An 18,339-nucleotide genomic window follows, 5' to 3' on the forward strand; every position below is an offset into this window, starting at 1 on the left:
CCGCATTGGGCTCTGTGCTGGCACCTCAGAGCCTGGAGCCTGCTTCAGATTCTGTGTCTCCTTCTCTCTCTCTGCCCTTCCTGGACTTATGCTGTGTTTCTCTCTGTCTCAATATAAACATTAAAAAAATAATAAACATTTTTTAGAGAGGCCAATATACTCAGTTTTCCCAGCTACTCTTACAGCTGGAGGTGGCCTGGTGAAACAGTTCTTGCTGATGAAGTATGAGTGCAAGTCTTTGAGGAAAGCTTTCTTTCCCGAATAAGAGGCAGACCTCTCTAAGAGGAAGCCTTTGATCCTTTTGCCAATTCCCTTTCCTTCTTACCTGGGATGCAGACATGATGATTGGAAGTACAGTAGCCATCTTGCAACCATGAGGCAATAAGTAACAGTCAGAATGGCCAAGTTTAAAAGAAAGAAAGAGAGAAAGAGGGAAAGGAAGGAAGAAACAAACTTGGTAGGTTTTTTTTTTTTTAATTTTTTAAGGTTTATTTGTTTTTGAGAGAGAGGGGCTGTGCGAGCAAGGAAAGGACAGAGACAGAGGGAGACACAGAACTCTAAAGCAGGCTCTAGGCTCTGTGGGGCTCAAACTCATGAACCGTGAGATCATGACCTGTGCTAAAGTCAGACGCTTAACTGGCTGACTCATCCAAGTGCCCCTGTAACTTGGTTCTTGACAGCATCATTGATGACCATGATTGCTAGGTTGGCCAACCTCTTGGTTTGCTCAGGACCGAAGGATTTTCTGAAGTGTAGGATTTTGATACTAAAACAAGAATAGTCATAGGCAACCCTGAACCCTCGGCTAGGATTGGTCACCCCATCCTAGCCCTACACTGCTTATTTCCAGAAACAACTTACTATGTAATGAAAAATAATCTGGAAAGTTGTTATTTCCAAGAGTCAGTGAACAGACATGGATAGAGTTGCAGGTCATTGGTTCCAGCTGCTTTCACAGAAGTTATCCAAGTTGAGTCTCCTAATGATTCTTCATGGTAGGTTTTGTTATACCCATTCTATATGTGAATAAACTGAGGCTCAAGAAGGTTAGCCCAACTGCAATTTAAGTCCTATACATTAATGCCATGCCCTTCTCTCCTAAAGCTATTGAGGTTCATTTTCTCTTAACTCAATATGATTATTTAATGTTACTCTAGGAATGGGAATTATGCTTTTCAAATGAATAAAGCCACTGTGAGATCCAGCCATTTACCTTTCTTTATATGACTTCTTTTTGGACAAGTCAAAAAATCCTGGCGACCTGACTTGTTTCTCCATCGCTAAACAAGAGAGAATTGGTTTGCATAGATGTAATTTTTAAAATTACCATTGAATGAGTCAAAAGATGCAAAGGGAAGTGTAGCAAAAAGTCTCCTTTCTACACCTTTACTTTATTGATGAATATTAGGAAAGCTTCCATCCGTTTTGAATTGATGGTTCTGAATGTGGGTAATAACGGCAGCCCCTACATTTGTATTCAGCTTCAGAGATTACAAAATGCCCTCAAAGGCATGCTCTCATTTTCTCTTCTGAGCTTGCTGGGGACGTTTTCTTCAGACCGTCATGGTCCCGGACCTTCCCCTCATCTGCTGAGCCCAAGACTGCTCTCTGGATCCCTTGTACCTTTTTGCAGTCTAGGTGCCTGTGACAGAGACCTCCCTGTGACTGGTGCAGAGTCTCCCAGGGCCCTCTGGGTGTAACTGTAGGCTCTTCTTGTGCTCTTGTATCACTTACCATGGGGAGAACATCCTGGAAAATCTGTTGATTGGGTCAGCTGGCCTGCTCTTGCATCTCTATAGCATGGGAAACCCTCTTCGATGACTTACTTTCTCTAACAGGTTGCTTATTTATTCAGTTTGTTCCTTATTAAAAATTATGTTTAAAAAAATTATGTTTACGAAGCATCTGTAATAATGTAGGAAAGTATTATGTTAATTGAGAGCATAACAATATATCCATATCTATATATAGCTACATCTCTCTGTATCACACAAGTTAGACTCAGCAAAATCTGTGTATCAACAAATTCTGGAAATAACCAATTCTTTCCTCCCTCACAGCCCATCTGTACCTCTTCCTTCAGCGTCCCTCATATTAGCTGGGATCCACCTGCGCCCTGAGCCAGATTCCTCAGCCTTCTCATCCTCAGCTCCTCTTCCTGGACCCACATCACCAGCACCCCTTGCCCCTGTCAGGCCAGACTGTCACTTGTCCCGCTCACAAACCCGTCTGCTGTTCTCCATCCCCACGGCCACCACCCCCCATCCCCAGCAAGCCTCCCCAGCTCACACTCAAGTCCCTGCAGTATCCTGAAAATCAGTCTTCTGGGTCCTAAGTCTTGCTCTGCCTTGATGCGTTCTCTCCACTTCAGTCAGGGTCCTCTTTCTTGAAAAGAAAAACTAGAGGGTGCCTGGGTAGCTCAGTTGGTTGAGCGTCTGACTTCAGCTCGATCATGATCTTGCATTTCGTGGGTTCAGGCCCCACATCAGTCTCTGTGCTGACAGCTTAGAGCCTGAAGCCTGCTTTGGATTCTGAGTCTCCCTCTCTGTCTCTGCCCCTCCCCTGCTTGTTCGTTCTCCCTCCCTCTCTCTCTCTCTCTCTCTCTCTCTCTCTCTCTCTCTCTCTCTCTCAAAAATAAAGAAATGTTTAAAAAAAAAAAAAGAACAATCCTATAATACACCCTGCTTAAAGGTCTAACGGCACCCCATTGTCCTAAGTTGTCCTAAGTTGAATTCCTTTCACGGTCTGGCTTCTGCTTACTTCTCCAGCGGTCTCTCGCCTTTCCAGACTCTGCTGGCTGTTGCTAAACCCTCAGCTTGGCCCTCAGTCTCCCTTCACTCCGGCCATTGCTCGGTGGCTCTGCCTGCTTTGACCCTTCCCTGGATTTAAGCCTACTAATCCTTCAGTCTTAGCCTCATCGACTTTAAGGAAATAAGATAAAAACAAAAACATCCACCAGGTTAGCTGGTAGATTTTCATCATGATGTATATATAACTCAGTCAATCTTGCAGCCATTCATTCATCAACAAATCATTCAGATTTATTAGAAATCATACATGCAATAGCCCAGGGCCCCACTGGTTCCAGGTATCAGCCCATATGGTCCTGTAGCAGGATTCTTCTTGCAGATTCATTCATTTGATCTGCATTTCCATCTTTCATTTGTATTTATTCAACAAATTGGCCATGCAAAATTAACAGAAGGGAATCTGTGTTCTCAAGCATCACAGACTTATGAACACATCATCATGCCCCATGGTCAGTGTCATGAAAAGGAAGGCAAAGCACTGCAGGGGCTCAGAGGTGGTCTCATAACAGAAGGGAGGTTGAACTGAACAGTGTTAGCAGGTAGATGGGCACGAGAAACAGGGGAACCAGAAAGCAAGGGAGAGAGGAAAGGTCTAATGACTAATGAGTCTCTAGAAGAAGAAATGGCAAGTACAAAGTCTCAGAGACTAAAACCCGGCTCTGCCAGGCCTCAGGCAACGTGTGCACAGTGGCCAGAGCGCTAGGAGCCATGCGCCCCCCCACACCCCACCTGCTGCTGGCACTTCGTCCTCCACCGGCATGGAAAAACCTTCCTCCTCTTCCCCCTCCACATCCTACCCATTCTTGAGACTCACTCAAGACCTACTTCCTTCATGAAGCCTTCTCGAACTATGTATCAAACAGATGCACACTTAATTCCAATGGTCCGTATGTCATCATTCAAAATTCCATGACAAATCTCACCTTCCTACCAAATTGTAAACTCCTCAAAGACAGAGCCTGTGATACGCACTTATTCTCAGTTTTGTGGGCATCCAGGAAAAGACCTGGCGCTGCTCTGCGCATGCTTGTTGAAGCAACACTAGCCAGGCTGGAATCTCTAAAGGCAGAGTCCCAGGCAGTGCCCATGCACCAAACCTTAGCAATGACTAATGAGTCTCTTAATACATGCCTTCTGCCCCATACACCTGCTAAGAAACTGGGTCATTGATTAGATACCAATAGCCTGATTTTATGATTCTTGGAGAAGTGATAAGTAATAATATTACAAGGAATTTAAAGGGGTCCCTATTAGAAGTGCCTAGCTCTCATCAACCTTTGAATTTACTTTTAATGAACTTCTCACCCATGGAAAGTAAAAAAGTGTTACCATCTATGTAAAGCCCTGAACTTGTGAATAGAAGAACCTGGTCTTTGGTCTGTCTCTACTGTGTATCAGCCTTGTGACTTTGGACAAGTAATCTATGCCCTTATAGGCCTCAGTGTCCTCAGTCTTTAAAATAGGAATTATAATACTTTAAAGGGTTATAACGACTCTCACAGGGCTGTTGAAAGGATTACATGTGGTAACAATGTGAGCCTGGTTAGTAATATGTGAAATGTCATTTAGAAATCAGCACATTAATTTTTATTACAAACTAAAGTTCTCTTCCATCTGTTTTATTCTCAGTGTTCAAAATCCAGACATGAGCTCTCCACGGAGGCATAGATGCACTGTAGTGATTTTAAGGAGAAAGAGCGCCCACCGTCTCGCGCCTGAGAGGTCTACTATGACCACCACCTCAGTGACTGTAGATGTTGGAATAGTTGTCCGCTGTCCTCTGGGCAGTGTGTTGCACATGAGGTAAGGTGCCCTGGCCTGCTTGGAACCCCAGGGGAATAGCACCTGCTCCTAAAGTTGCCCCAGCTCAGCTTTGCCCAGGGGGATTTCTGTGTTCCAGGCTGTCCCCTTCAGAGAGAGTGTTCTGCTTAGATTTGTCAGGGAAGGTGGTTAAGCACTGCAGACAATAAAAGTGAGCCCCAAATGAAAAATCCTAAAAAAGAAGGAGATGAGGACACTCTGGAAGGAAAGACAGTTGTGTCCATATGGTGGGCACCAGTCTAATGTGCAATCAGAAGCCTGGACTCAAAGCCCATCTCTGATACAAACTGGCTGTGTGGCTTTAGGAAGTTCACCCAACCTCTCTGATCCTTTAAAATTATGCTTTGTAAAATGAGCATAACACTGCCAATATTTTGCTTAAGATTAAATGTATATGAGCTTTACAAAATGGAAAATGCCATGTGATCATGAGCTGATTATAAATTTACCTGCCTAAAGCAGTCATTTCAGAATAACCCAAACGAACTGTGTGCCTATGGGCCGCCACAAGGTTGTCCACCAAGGAGCCTTAAATGCAATTCTAAGAACCACACCAGGCTCTGTAAAGGCATCTCCTGCAGAGGAAGGATGGGCCATGGAAGCCATTTGGTTTCCACAGTGAACTAAAGGCCTCAAGTGGTTGGCTGTTGTCTCCTAGGCACATCCCCCTCCCTGGGGCAGGAGGGGAACATGGCTGCATCTCCCCCACGCCTTCCCGTACCCCAGGCTTTACGGTTCCCTAAGCCTTTCCTTTGGCCCCATGTTTTTAGTTTTCCTGACCACCCTGTTAGGTTAGCAGAGCAGATATACCCTTTCTTCACGCGAAGACACTTATGGAAGACTTGCCAGGGGCCCCAGAGCTCAAAACGACAGCACCAGGCCTCTGGCCCCTGCAGCTTGGAGCCCTAGCGTGGCAGGTTAGCTGGGATTTGAGCCCAGGTTTCTAAAGTCTTTGCCCATAGATGCGGCCATGAGCCTGAGCTTAACCAAAGCCCCGTGGGCTGCAGCCTGGGAGGTAACCACCCCCCGCTTCCCACCCCTCCCCTACCATGGACACAGAACTCCCCAGCAACCCTGGCTAGACTCAGACATCTACTTCCACCTGCGGCTTTTTATTTTCTTGCATTTGTTTCCAGGGGGACCAGTGGGCACTTGCTCTCCCCACTTTGGCCCTGGCTCCCTGTGTGTAACTGGGGTGCACCCTGTTGGCCCCAGACTGTGATGAATGGGCTTCTTCAGGCTAGGCGGCAGGGACTGGAGCCCTGCTGGCCCCAAGGCCACTCCTGCGCCCTGGGCGCTCAGATGTGGTTAGCCCTGTGTCACAACGTTTGGCAATGGTTCCAGGAGGTGGTGAGGCCTTTGTTCATGCCACTGTCCTGTCAACTGTCTCTAACTTCATTTGGCTGCCAGCTTGCTTGGGCTTTTGCAGCATCGTGGCCTGCTCTGTCCTCCCTCAGCTAACGGTTAGTCCATCATTCCAGGTTTTTCAGGGTATATCTCTGGGGTGTGCCTGTGAAGCTCCTGCATCTTCCCCCAGAGTAGTTTTGGAATTAACATCATAGACAGTGAGCAGATTGTTCATAGTTTAGGAGGTAGGCTTCCTGGGGCTTCCCCCATTTCTGCTGGTGCAGAAGAGGAGGAATCCCATGTGGGAGACTGGCGTCAGCACTCAGGCACTCTAGGCTGTATAGTTGGGGTGGGGGGTGAGGGGGCATTCAGACATTCATTGCTTCCACACATTTTAATTGAATACATACTATGTGCCAGGCACTGTTGTGGATCCCTGGAATAAAACAGTGAGTGATAAAGACAAAATGCCCTGCTTTAAGGGGCCAACATTCTGAGGTGGGGAATGAAGAGAGGAGAAGAGACAAGAAAATAAACTGGAAGGCAGGCTAAAAGGTGCTAGGGTGAAAAATAAAACAGGGAAGGAAAAGCCGGCCTTAGGGGGTGCTAATCCGAGCGCCCCCATGGTGCCCAGCACAGAGTACATCCCTGACTCTGATGTGGCCAGCTCCTCAGGACTGTATCTGATTTTCACACACCCCCAGTCAGTTAGAGCTGCTGAGATGGAAAGACCCCCTGGAATCACCTAACAACCCTGCCACCAGGGGTACCCCCCAAGAGCCCACCTCCACCCAAAGCAACCCTCTCCACCCAGCCCTAAAACATCTTCTTCTCCCAGATGTTTCCTTCCTCCCTCCCCCAAATACCAGCTACGCAGCCAATCAGACCTGTACAGCGCAGTGGGGAGACCAGCCAGCCAGCAGGCCAAGGCAGTACAGAGATGGTGGCCCGGGGCCAGCGTGTAGGCTGTGGAAGCCCTGGGGCAGGGGTGGGACAGAGGTTTTTGTAGGGGCTGTCCGTGCACAGTAGGATGATGAGCGGCATCCCAGGCCTCCACCCACACGATGCCAGGCGTGCCCCCACCCCGAATTAAGACAACCAAAGCCAGCCGCACACATTGCCAAATGTCCCCTTTTGCAAAGGACCCTTCGGTTGAAAGCCACTGGTTTAACTCAATATCGTTCAACTTATTTGACCAAGAAGCAGCTTTTATTTGGGGTGGGGAGATGTCTATCAATACTGCACGTACCCTGTGCCATTCCGAACACTCTGGGTAGCGCTGCTTCTGGATAAAGCCTCATTCCCACAGGATTCAGGGCCTTGGGATCTGGGCCCCGCCTGGAGCTCTGGCCACAGATCAGACCATTATCAGTCTCTACTTCTTGCTTCGGTAAAGTCCAACCGATTGTCATTGCCTATACACACTCTGCATTTTATGTCCTGGGCCTTTGCCCACCTGCTGCCCCAGTGCGCTTCCCCCCTTGCCTCACCTAGTTGACAGATCCATTCTTCAAGATTCCACTTGGGCATCTTCTCCTGCAGGAAGCCATCCCTGAAGCCAGGACAGGGCCGAGTGGCCCATGTTGTCCCTGAGCTCCCATTGGCCCCCCGGCCTTGGTCCTTCCTACCTCTGAGACCTTAGGCACCACAGCCCTTTAGTAACCCACCCCCCCCACGTCCTGGAGTATGGGCGGTCGGGGTCCCATAGCATAGGTAGTATGGATCCATTCCTCCCACCTGACCCAAAGCAGAGACTCTGTCTTTTCATCTCCAGACTCCGACAAGCTGTCTGGCACAGAGTAGGGGCTCAGTAAAGGTCAAAGTGAATAGGCAAGTAAATAGAACACAAAGATGGATGTGATAAAGGAAGTGAGGACCAGAGAACACAGGTTGGAGGAGGGAAAGAACCAAGGGGGAATATTCTTTCTACAACCCGGGGAGGGATGGTTAGGCTGCCTGCCTCTCATTTCTTTCTCCTTTGGGCTAAATCCTTCAATTGCCTTAACCTTTACTCTAGCATCCGCATCCGCCTGTTTCCCAGCCCTCTGATGGATCGTCTTTGTCATTCACATCCGTCCATGCCTTCTTCACATTTTCCAGAGGCTGCTTTTGAGTTTAATGTGATACGTATGTTCAGAGCAGCAGGAGCCCAGAGCCTGCTTCCCTAGAGTGAGAGAGCGAGTAAGAGCTGTGCTTTCACTTAATTAGCTTGAGACTCTACAATTCCCTGAGCCTTACCGGCTCCCTGGGCTAGTGGCTGTTAGAGGAGCAAATTATTTTCACAAAGAAGAGAGTGGAGAGAATTGAATTAGTGATTATGCTAATTATTTCCTTTTCTGTGTCAGGGACTGCTCCCCAGGGAAGCCCACTTCTGGAGGGGGGGCAGGGAGGAGGTGAGGAATTTGGAGGGAGAAGCCCTGGGCTCTGAGCTGGGGATGTGAAAAGTCCTCGCTGGAGGAGACGCCTGAGGGATGTGGCTTCTCCAACAGAGTTTGGGTCTTTGGGTATGAGGAGGGTGGGTGGTGAAAGGACTCCTCAGGTTCTGGGCTCTCCATCCACAGGGTGTCCTGTGAGGTAGGCACACCTCCCTCTGATAGATGGAGAGGTGGGAAGGAACAAGCCACAGATGGAGAGACAGTCCCAGAGTCACCTGCCTAGTGGGGCTGGGGAGGGAGGTGGACAGTGAGCAGAGGGGGGGGGTCATTCCAACCAAGATCTAGTAACTACCAGTCCAGATGATTTCCCTGGGCACCCAGCCCTTACTGGGGAAGGACTCTGCATGTCAGTGACGGCAGGGCTGGCAGTGCCGCAGGCGGACACCCTGGAGCAGCTCTGATAGCTTACAACATAGGCCCAGGACACAGCTTGCCAGCCTGGTGCTCTGTGTGGTTGGCGGCAGCCCTCAACCCACTTGAACCAGTGCCGCGGGAGTCTGTGGTTACTTCCATCCAGCCCTGCCTAGGTCTCCACACCGCAGCTGTCTGGGGAGCCATCTGGACCCAGCAAATTCCTGCCACACTGGTTCTGTTTATCACTGGGGCTGGCAGTGATTTTTGTCAGCCAGCCATTCTCCCATCAGCTGGTCAACAAATGCCTGTGGGGGGCCAGACAGGGTGATGGGGGTGCAGGGCAGGGCGAGGTGGAGCCCCTGCTCTCAGGGAGAGTGCCCCTGCCCTCTGGGAGGTCCCCTGGGACAAGGTTAGTCAGGGGAGAGGCCAAGGACCTTGTGCTCCCCGGGAGCTGCCTTCCTATTTAATGCAATCTGTCTCCCTTGCAGACTCGCAGAGGTAGCTTTGAGGTGGGGGGTCCTGTGGAGGCTGCTGCCGGGGCTGATGCCCCACTCTGTCCCCTCATTGGTCTTCCTTCTCCCCCAGCACACAGAAACTCAAGGATGCCTAGTGAGAGGCCAGCCTACCCCTTCTGCCCATGATCGTGGGTTGTGGTCCTTCCCCCTGGATGTGGTTTCCAAAACTGAGTGCTGTGGCTGAACGTTATGCCACCCCGATGGGAGGCAGTAGGTGGAGAGATTGCCAACACAGGTGGGTAGCCAGGTCCAGGTTGGGGCAAGTGACCTGACCACTCTGGGTCTTAGTTTCCCCTGTACAGGGGGAGCTGCACTAGGCCTGCGTTGCGGGAGTGTATGTAAATTAACAGACACATACAGTTGATAGCCTGGAGGGCACATAGGAAGAGCTCAGTAAATGACAGCCCTGTAGCCTCACTGCGCCCTCCAAAGGACGTCCTCTTTCTGCCCTCTCGTTCACACCTCCTTGGCAACTGTCCAGAGGCCAGAGCGTGAACTGCCTGGGAAGGATGCGGGGACGAGAATACTTCGGCTGCATTGGGAGCTTCCTTTGTGCAGCGGGTCCTTGATGGTGGGCTTCCTGCTGCCGTCCCCCTACCAACAGCCGCTCTGTTGGACGAGTGAACTCAAATCCTGGCTCTGTCACGCCCCTAGTGGTGGCCTTGGGGAAGTCTCCCAAACTCACCCAGCCTCAGTTTCTACCCGTGTCAATGTGGATAATACCACCACCCTCAAATACTAGTAGAGTATTAAGTAATATAATGTAGAAGTGGCCACCTATCTTTACTCACAAGAAAGCACGAGAGGGTGGAGAGCCAAAGGAGAGCCCGAAGCCCAGTGAGGTGGTCATGAGCCAGAGGGAGGCACGTGGCACTGGGCTGGGGTCCTTTATGCCAACAGCTACACTTACGCGCAGGTAGGACCAGACCACTGGGCAGCAAAAATGAGGTCTACAGTGTCATTCATGGTGAAGCTCACCCCGTCTCCAGCAGAGGAGCCTGGCTGGCTTTTTCCATTCCTGCTGCCTCTTGATTTAACCACAATCCTAACATGATAACATGTTATCCTAACATGATAAATAACTCACTGCATGCTGGCACCACGCCAAACATTCTCTACCTTACATGCCTCACTGCACCTTTACAGAAGCCTCACACATTATGTATTGTCCGCATATCACAGAGGAGCAAAGGGGAACCTGGAGAGATGGAGGAACCGGTGGCAGAGTCAGGATTCAAACCCGAGTGTCTACCATCACGGCCCCTCCACAATGCTGCTCACTGGGGGTCAGGTGCAGAGTCTGTCCCGCTGGGCCTGAAGGGCTGAGTCTCTGCGTCCCTCACCCATACCGTGGACATACTCATTCTAGCTCTGCAGGGAATGTGTGGCATAGGCGTGGTGGTCCTCGCCCCTCTCCGGCCATAGACAGGGAACACTGTATAAACAGAAGACTTAGCCGCCCCACTGCCTGGAGCCAGATCTCTTGTCATGCCAAATTGTTGGAATGGTTCAGTGACAAGTGTGTTATTAGGAAGAAATTTATGATGCCTTATTCAGAGTCACCGAATCCCTGTGGGGAGAGGCCTGGGGAAGGGGCCCTCTACAGAGACCAGCTAACTGGAGGACCCCAGCCCCAGCTGCCAGGGCCTGGCTACCTCCCCAGGCCCTCACTAGATGATCAGCACTGACCCGTGAGGAGGGTGGGGGAAGTGAGGGGTGGGGGACAGCCTTCCAGTTAGGGAAAGGTGGAGCTCTGTGGTGTGTTTACATAGACCCCACAGGGGGCGTGACAGGCTCCAGAAATCTCTGCCTGCCACTGACTTTCCCAGAATGCTTTTGAGTCAGTCTCCAAGTCACTCTCTGACCCCTCTCCAAGGGTGCTGTGCAACCATCCCTGGAAATTGGTCCACAGCAAATATTTCAGAGTTTGGGCGAACCCTGTTCTCTCTGCCTTTGAATCACAGAGGAGGAAGACCATCTAGAATTAAACTTCAGAGAGAGGAAGAAGTAGCTGAGATGCTGCCATTCTGTGCTGGGGTCTATTTTTTCCCTTAAAAACCATACAACCTCATGTGCAGAGAAACTCTAGCCTTAGAAGTTGACTCTGGTGGGCATCAGTGTGACTGTGGAAGACCTAGAAAGCATCTGTCCAGGAGTAGCAAGTGACCTCCTTGAGCAGATGTCACTGCAAGTTGCCAGACAAGGCTGCCCCTTCTCGGTCTGCTCCTGGGCGTGGTGGGAGGGATTTCCTTGATGCACCGGGAACCAGAGGGTGGGCTGGAGCATTCACGCAGGGCTCAGGACACGAGGACCATGGGCCAACAATGTCTGTAACACAGACAGAGTACAGAGCAGCTCACTTCACCGATGCCTGCTTACCTAGTCACCCACATTTCACAGACAGCTGAAAGGCAGCCAGGAGGTAGGACCAGACCACTGGGCAGCAAAAATGAGGTCTACAGTGTCATTCATGGTGGAACTCACCCCATCTCCAGCAGAGGAGCCCGACTGGTGTTTTCCGTTCCTGCTGCCTCTTGATTTAACCACAATCCTAACATGATAAATAACTTTATTTCTCAAACCAGACCACATTAGAAGGATGGGAGAGCCTAGAGCTAAGATGTTCAGTATGTGGGGGCTAGTGACCTCTCTGAGAATCTAAGCACAGTGTGGACTTTCACTCCAGAAAAATGCACGTACACCCATTGTGGTCCATGCAGTAGCAGGTGGTTCTTGGCCCTTTGAGGCTTGCCCATAGAACCTAAGATAAGAATTCTAGCCGTAGAGATAGGCACACCTGTGAGCTGGCTGCCCAGACCCTAGACAGCAGACACGGTGACTTTTAGCCCTGTCCCCACTGTATGGACCCAACTGCCCCATACCTGACAGGTGATGGCATTCATCACAGTGGCCCTGTCAGAGCCTGTTTGTGACCACAAAAGCAGGGACACACACAAAACACTAGTGAACATGTGTGGTGTGTCAGGCATTCATCTAGATACTGTATCTGTTTGAATTTACTGGACCCTCACAGCAGCCCTGTAAGATATTTCTTTAAGGAGCTTGGGCTCGGATTGGTCCTTTTTCCTCAGTTCCCATTTCCAGTGGTGAAGTTATTGGAGATGTGATATTTTCCCAGAAAAAGTGCTTACTATTGACCACTTGCTTTGTGCCAGATATTGTGCTAAGTATGGACTTTACACGTCTTTGTTTATCATACACAAAGCCACATTTTGCAGATAAAGAAATGAAGGCCTTTAGCCTTTGGGAACATTGCTTTTAGATCACCCCTCCAGGAAGCTAGTCGAGCGTAGTGGAGGGGAGGGAACAGTGAAGAGAACTGGGGCACCCCAGCCGAAAGCCAGCACCAACCACCAGACATAGGAACAAGGCCAGCTTGTATTTTACAGCCCAGCCAACTCACTGAATGTAGCTTCAGGAGAGAACCTGAGAGACCAGCAGAGGACCACCCCACCAATCCACAGAACCATGAAACATAGCACAACTATTGCCATTTAAAAATTGTTTTTTAATGTTTGTTTATTTTTGAGAGATAGAGACAAACACACAGCATGAACAGGGGAGGGTTAGAGAGTGAAGGAGACACAGAATCCAAAGCAAGCTCTAGGCTCCGAGCTGCCAGCACAGAGCCCAATATGGGGCTCGAACCCATGAACTGTGAGATCATGACCCGAGCCAAAGTCAGACGCTTAACCAACTGAGCCACCTGGGCTCCCCAAACTATTGGCAGTTTTTAAATGTTTATTTATTTTGAGAGGGGAGCAGGGGAAAAGGGAGAATCCCAAGCAGGCTCCATGCTGTCAGCACAGAGCCCAATGTGGGGCTCAAACTCATGAACTGTGAGATCATGACCTGAGCCGAAATCAAGAGTTGGACACTTAACCAACTAAGCCACCCAGGTGCCCCAAAACTATTGTCATTTTAAGCAACTAACAATGGATAACTGATACAGCCTTCTAAATCCTACTTCACTCCCACTTTCCCTTCAAACAACCACTAGCAGCAGCATTACAAAGATATTTAGCCAGAATGAGAAGACCACCCAGGACGGAAGACCTGCACACATTTGCTAGGTGGTCAGGTGGGTAGAGGAGCCGTCTCTTATGGAGTAAATCTGAGAAAGTGACAATTCACATGGAAGCAGGAGAGGCACATGATGACACATGGACCAAGGAGCCTCAGAGAACCTCCCAAGTCTAGGTGCTTTTAAAGGCACTGGGTACCACAGAAGACAGGAGCAAGGCGCGGAGCTTGGACACAGGAAGCCATGACCGAATCTTTTTTCCCCAGGAGATACCAGAAGTTGTTACCTGGAGAAGCTGAACTGAAGGTGCTTGGGTCTCCAGGACACTAGTGCCCACGAGGGTGACAGGGAGGTAGGAGCCTGGAAACTGGGAGATTAATTAAAAACTATAAATAAATCATGGGCCCTCCGATTCCCCTGCCTGCTCCCAGAACCCCAGCAGCTGGGTGTCACTTCCTTTCCACGCAGGCAGTGGGAGTCTTCTCTGGGTAGATTGAGTTTCTTCCTCACCCCCCCCCCCCAGGAAAAGACCTTCATAAAGCGTTGTATGAGGAATCCCAGTAAAAACAGCCTTCGAGCCATCTGGTCACCCTCCTAAGAAGTCAGCTGGACTTTAACCCTGTCTTTCTCTTAAATATGAAGGGTCACCAGACATTTGAAATGAAAGAGGTCAAAGCAGGGGGAAAAGGGGTGAACTCAGAGGAAATGGCATACAGCAAGCAGAAGAACCTGAAGAAAATTTTTTTAAAGAACTTATAAATTAGTAACCTCAGGAAATAGACAAAAATAGAAGTCCATAAGAAAGGAACAGAGAAGAAAGAGTTCTTGGAAATTTAAAATATGATAAGAGAGGTTAAAAACTCAGGAGAAGGTGCCCAGCACGATGCACAAAAAAACCATCCACACTAGAGACCGTCAGTGTCAAACTGTAGAACACGGAGGATCAAGGGAATGGAAGCCCCAGAAAGAGAAAAACACTCAAGAGACAAAGGCCTGGGGGGGATGAGGAGGGCATCAGACTTCTCTCCAGACACACTGGATAGAAAACAATGGAGGGATGCCTCCCACGTTCAGAAGGAAAATGATTTTTAACCCAGATACACTCCGCCAAATCAATCAGATGTGAAGGGAAAATAAAGAAAAACCTTTTCAGACATGCACGGCTCAGAAGCCATTCTCATCCTGAGAGAGAAATCCGTGGCACACAGAAACAGGGGCTGCAGCAAAGGAAAATCAGAGGGGGCTCTCGGGGTGAGCACGAGGAGCCAGCCTGGAGAGGGGAGACTCCCAGGGCCGCAGAGAGACGGGAAGGGCCAACACGTTATCTAGACGAGTGGTGAACAATGATCGCAGGGCCTCCGGCAGATCCACTGAAGGAATTAGAGGAAATTGCTTTAAATAGAGGAACCTAAGAAATGGGAAAGAGGTGGGGGATTACTTGTTCTCAGAAATAATACATAAGAAGCGCCTGGCTGACTTAGCCGGTCTTAATCTCAGAGTTGTGAGCTCAAGCCCCACATTGGGTGGGGAGCCTACTTTTAAAAAATAATAATAATCTATAAGAAATAGAATTTAGGTGAATATTTTGAAATCTGGAGTTAAGAGCTGAAGAAAAGCCGCTGCTGAGTTGGAATTGGTTACCTCAGGGGAGCAGAGAAGATTGGGGCTGGTTTCTGCTGTGTCTTTTAGCCCTGTTTGAGATTGATTGATTGATTTGTCTAGTTATTTATTTCCTTATTTGGGAGGAGGGGCAGAGAGAGAGGGAGAGAGAGAGACCCCCAGCACAGAGCCTGATGCAGGGCTTGATCTCACAAACCATGAGATCATGAGCTAAGTGGAAATCAAGATGCTTAACTGACTGAGCCACCCAGGCGCCACCCCCCGCCCCAGCCCTGTTTGATTTTTAACTATGGGCAAAGATCACTTGAATAAAATAAACATTATAGTTATTATTTTTAGATAGAATGTGAATAGGGAAGAGGGGCAGAGGGAGAGGGAGAGAGAGAGATCATGACCTGAGCTGAAATCAAGAGTCAGACACTCAATCAGCTGAGCCACCCAGGTGCCCCCAAACTTTAATTTTTATATAGAAATCAAGAGCATGGGATTGAAAGTTCAGTGACGGAGTTTAAATCTCTCTCTACTCTTATGGGCGGCAGTGAGGCCACTGGCCTTTCTCAGCCTCAGGTTCCATATGTACCCTGCAGAACTGAGGTGAGGATTCAATAATTTCACAATAATTTCTGTGAAGGGCCCAGCACAGAATATATGCTCACTAAATGATAGTCATTATAGTTTTTTTTAAGTTTATTTATTTTGAAAGAAAAAATGAGCAGAGGAGGGCAGAGAGAAAGGGAAAGAGAGTCCCAAGCAAGCTCCATGCTGGCAGCACAGAGCCCGACACAGGGCTTGAACCCACAAACCGTGAACTCATGACCTGAGCCGAAACCAAGAGTCAGACGCTCAACTGACTGGGCCACCCAGGTGCCCCGTAGCCATTATAGTTTTTAAGATTTCTGAAAAACTCCATGGCAGAGAGCGAAAGCAAACTCCGCTCCCGAGGTTTCGGAGTCTATAGAAAGCCTAGAAAAGTGTCACCTCACATCTGCCCGTAAACTGTCCAGCTGTTTGTTAAGCTGCAGACCTTCTCAGGCCCCTGCCCCATCCACTCAATATCTGGGTTACTAACAAGGGCATGGTCAGCTTTCAGAGAGGGTTAGGAGGAGCTGGGGGTGCCCAGGGAGCAGCTTTTTACCTAAAAGCCCAGTTCGTTCCCAGGGGCCTGCTGGCTGCGGATCTTCCTTCTGACACAACTGCCCCACACAGAGCACTGCCTCCATGGACGATGGGGCCTTCTGTGCATTGCTGGGAGAAGGCAGCTCTAGGCTCGTCTGGGGGAGGGGGCACTCTGGCATCAGGCAGAGAGGTCCTGCCCCTGACCAGCCTGGGTTCTGGGCTAGAGTCACCAGTGGGGCCCTGGTGCCCTACCCAGCTATGGGGGCCTCGAAGGGGGGCCTGAGGCTGTGTATGCTGACCCCCTGGCCTCCCTATATACGTGTATTTATTTAAACAAATTTATAGAATGGGGAACAGTCTGGAGAGAGAGAGAGAGAGAGAGAGACAGAGAGAGAGAGAGAGAGAGACCCTAGAATGTTAACCACAGTTCTCTCTGAATGGTGGGATTTGAAGTGCTTTTCATTTCTTCCTGCTTGTCTGTATATTTCAGTTTTTGTACAACAAGCATCCATTCTCTTTGTTCTTTTAATTAATAACAATCATAAAGAATAATGTGATGAGTCCCTGAAAGGGGAGTGAGTGTTGTAGGAGAAAGTTCCATGGCCCCTAAAACAGATAACCTTCAGCCTGAGAGATTCAGTAACAGCAGGGAACATGTCAGTCCTCTGCCCGTCAGGATTTCTAGACTTCAGAGAGCTCATTTTGGGAGGAAGGAGCACAGGAGGGTTGGCAAGAAAGAATGATTTAAAAAAAAACCAAACCAAAGCAAAACAAACCCCAAACCAGTCAGTACTTCAACTACATTCACTCATGCAATGTGCTGCTCTTCACTCTTAGTCCTTACAAGGACCTCGTGAGATTGGGTCAGTTATCATCCCCAAGGGACAGATTAGAAACTGCCACCCAGGGAAGTTAAGCAGCTGCCCAAGGTGCCAGCCGGAACTTGAACCGAAGCGTCCTGCCCTGGGGGCTGGGCTGGTAACCACTGAACTGTACAAGGGCAGGAGACATGTAACTGCAGTCAGGGAGTGTGCGGGAAATGCTGACATTCCAGGAATGCTCATTCTTTTCCTGAAGAAAAGTTCCTTTTTTATTTCCTGGAGGTCTTCCCAGTGGGAGACCAAGGTCACAGTCATGGACTCACAAACCCACCACTTTCAGCCTGGAACTGAGGCTCCGCTAATATCTACTGAGCATTTCCTCCACCAGACAGACACTTTTCAAATGGACTCACAGTCAGGGGTGGATTCCCCTTCTCACTGTGTTATGTTGCCCTTCTCTGTCATACTGAGGCTTCCCTGCAGCCAGGGACCCCAAGCGCCTGGCTGGTTTACTGGGTGCCATCAGTGTCTAGGCCCGTGTCCTGCGTGCCACTGATTGTTGGGTACTGATGATGTGACCCCATTTTACCAATAAGCAAACTGAGACTCAGAGAAGTTAAGGAAAGCATTCAACATCCCACAGCACAAATAAATATTGGAGCTGGGTTTGGAGATTGCATTCTGATCCCAGGAACCGTGGCTCCCACTCACCCTCTTGGAGAGTCCTGTTTCAAAGCATAGTGTGTCACAAGAGACATACCTGTGGCTGCCTGAGAGCAGCCGTGGCCAATCATCCCAGTGGGCAGCAGTCTAGGGGCAGGGGAGGGGGCAGCTGGGCCCCCCCTGCTGAGGACTGAGTACATGGTGAGGTGGAGAAACAGAGTCACTGACAGGAGATAGCATGGAGTGGTGGTCAAGGGCATGGACTCAGGGCCAGGTGTCCAAAACGTGGCTCTGCTTAGCAACCATGTGACCCTGGGCAAGTTATTCATTCTGAGCCTCAGTTGCTCGTTTGTAAACTGGAGGCAATATCTCTTGGAGTTGTTACAAAAATTAACTAAGTATGTACAGAACTCTTAGTACAGCAGCTGGCCCAAGACAGGGGTGTGTGTGTGTGTGTGTGTGTGTGTGTGTGTGTGTGTGTGTGTAATAAACAGCACCAAACTGGGCAAATATCCACAGGATCCATGCATGAGAATCCAGCCACTTCTGTGTTCCGTGTCCAAATACACAGCAAGGGACCACCATTAACTGAATGTCCTGTATCAACCTTCACTACTGCATCAAAATATACCCGAAAACTTAATGACTTAAAACAACCACTGTCTTTTTGCACACAGTTCTGTGGGTTAGTGATTCAGGCTGCGATCAGTGGGACCATTCTTTTGTGGTCTTGTTAATGGGGCTGCAGCCAGCTGAGACATCAGCTGAGGGCTGGTCACTTAACAGCAGGCT

The 18,339-nt window shown here is 49.3% G+C and overlaps 1 long non-coding RNA gene across 5 annotated transcripts in view; it reads left to right on the forward strand.

Moving 5' to 3' along the window:
- LOC115288206 overlaps positions 1–18,339 on the forward strand; it is an 89,793-nt gene that overhangs the window by 40,059 nt on the left and 31,395 nt on the right. For 2 of the 5 annotated variants that reach the window (XR_003906866.1, XR_003906864.1), the window contains exon 4: positions 4,440–4,613. This is a non-coding gene — a long non-coding RNA (uncharacterized LOC115288206). Of the gene's footprint in view, positions 1–4,439; positions 4,614–7,995; positions 8,018–9,352; positions 9,518–13,593; positions 13,725–18,339 lie in introns of those variants that run through there. The other 3 variants (XR_003906867.1, XR_003906868.1, XR_003906869.1) reach the window with 3 other exon arrangements.

This window comes from Suricata suricatta, chromosome 3, assembly GCF_006229205.1.
Source record: "Suricata suricatta isolate VVHF042 chromosome 3, meerkat_22Aug2017_6uvM2_HiC, whole genome shotgun sequence".
NCBI classification, from domain to species: Eukaryota; Metazoa; Chordata; class Mammalia; order Carnivora; family Herpestidae; genus Suricata; species Suricata suricatta.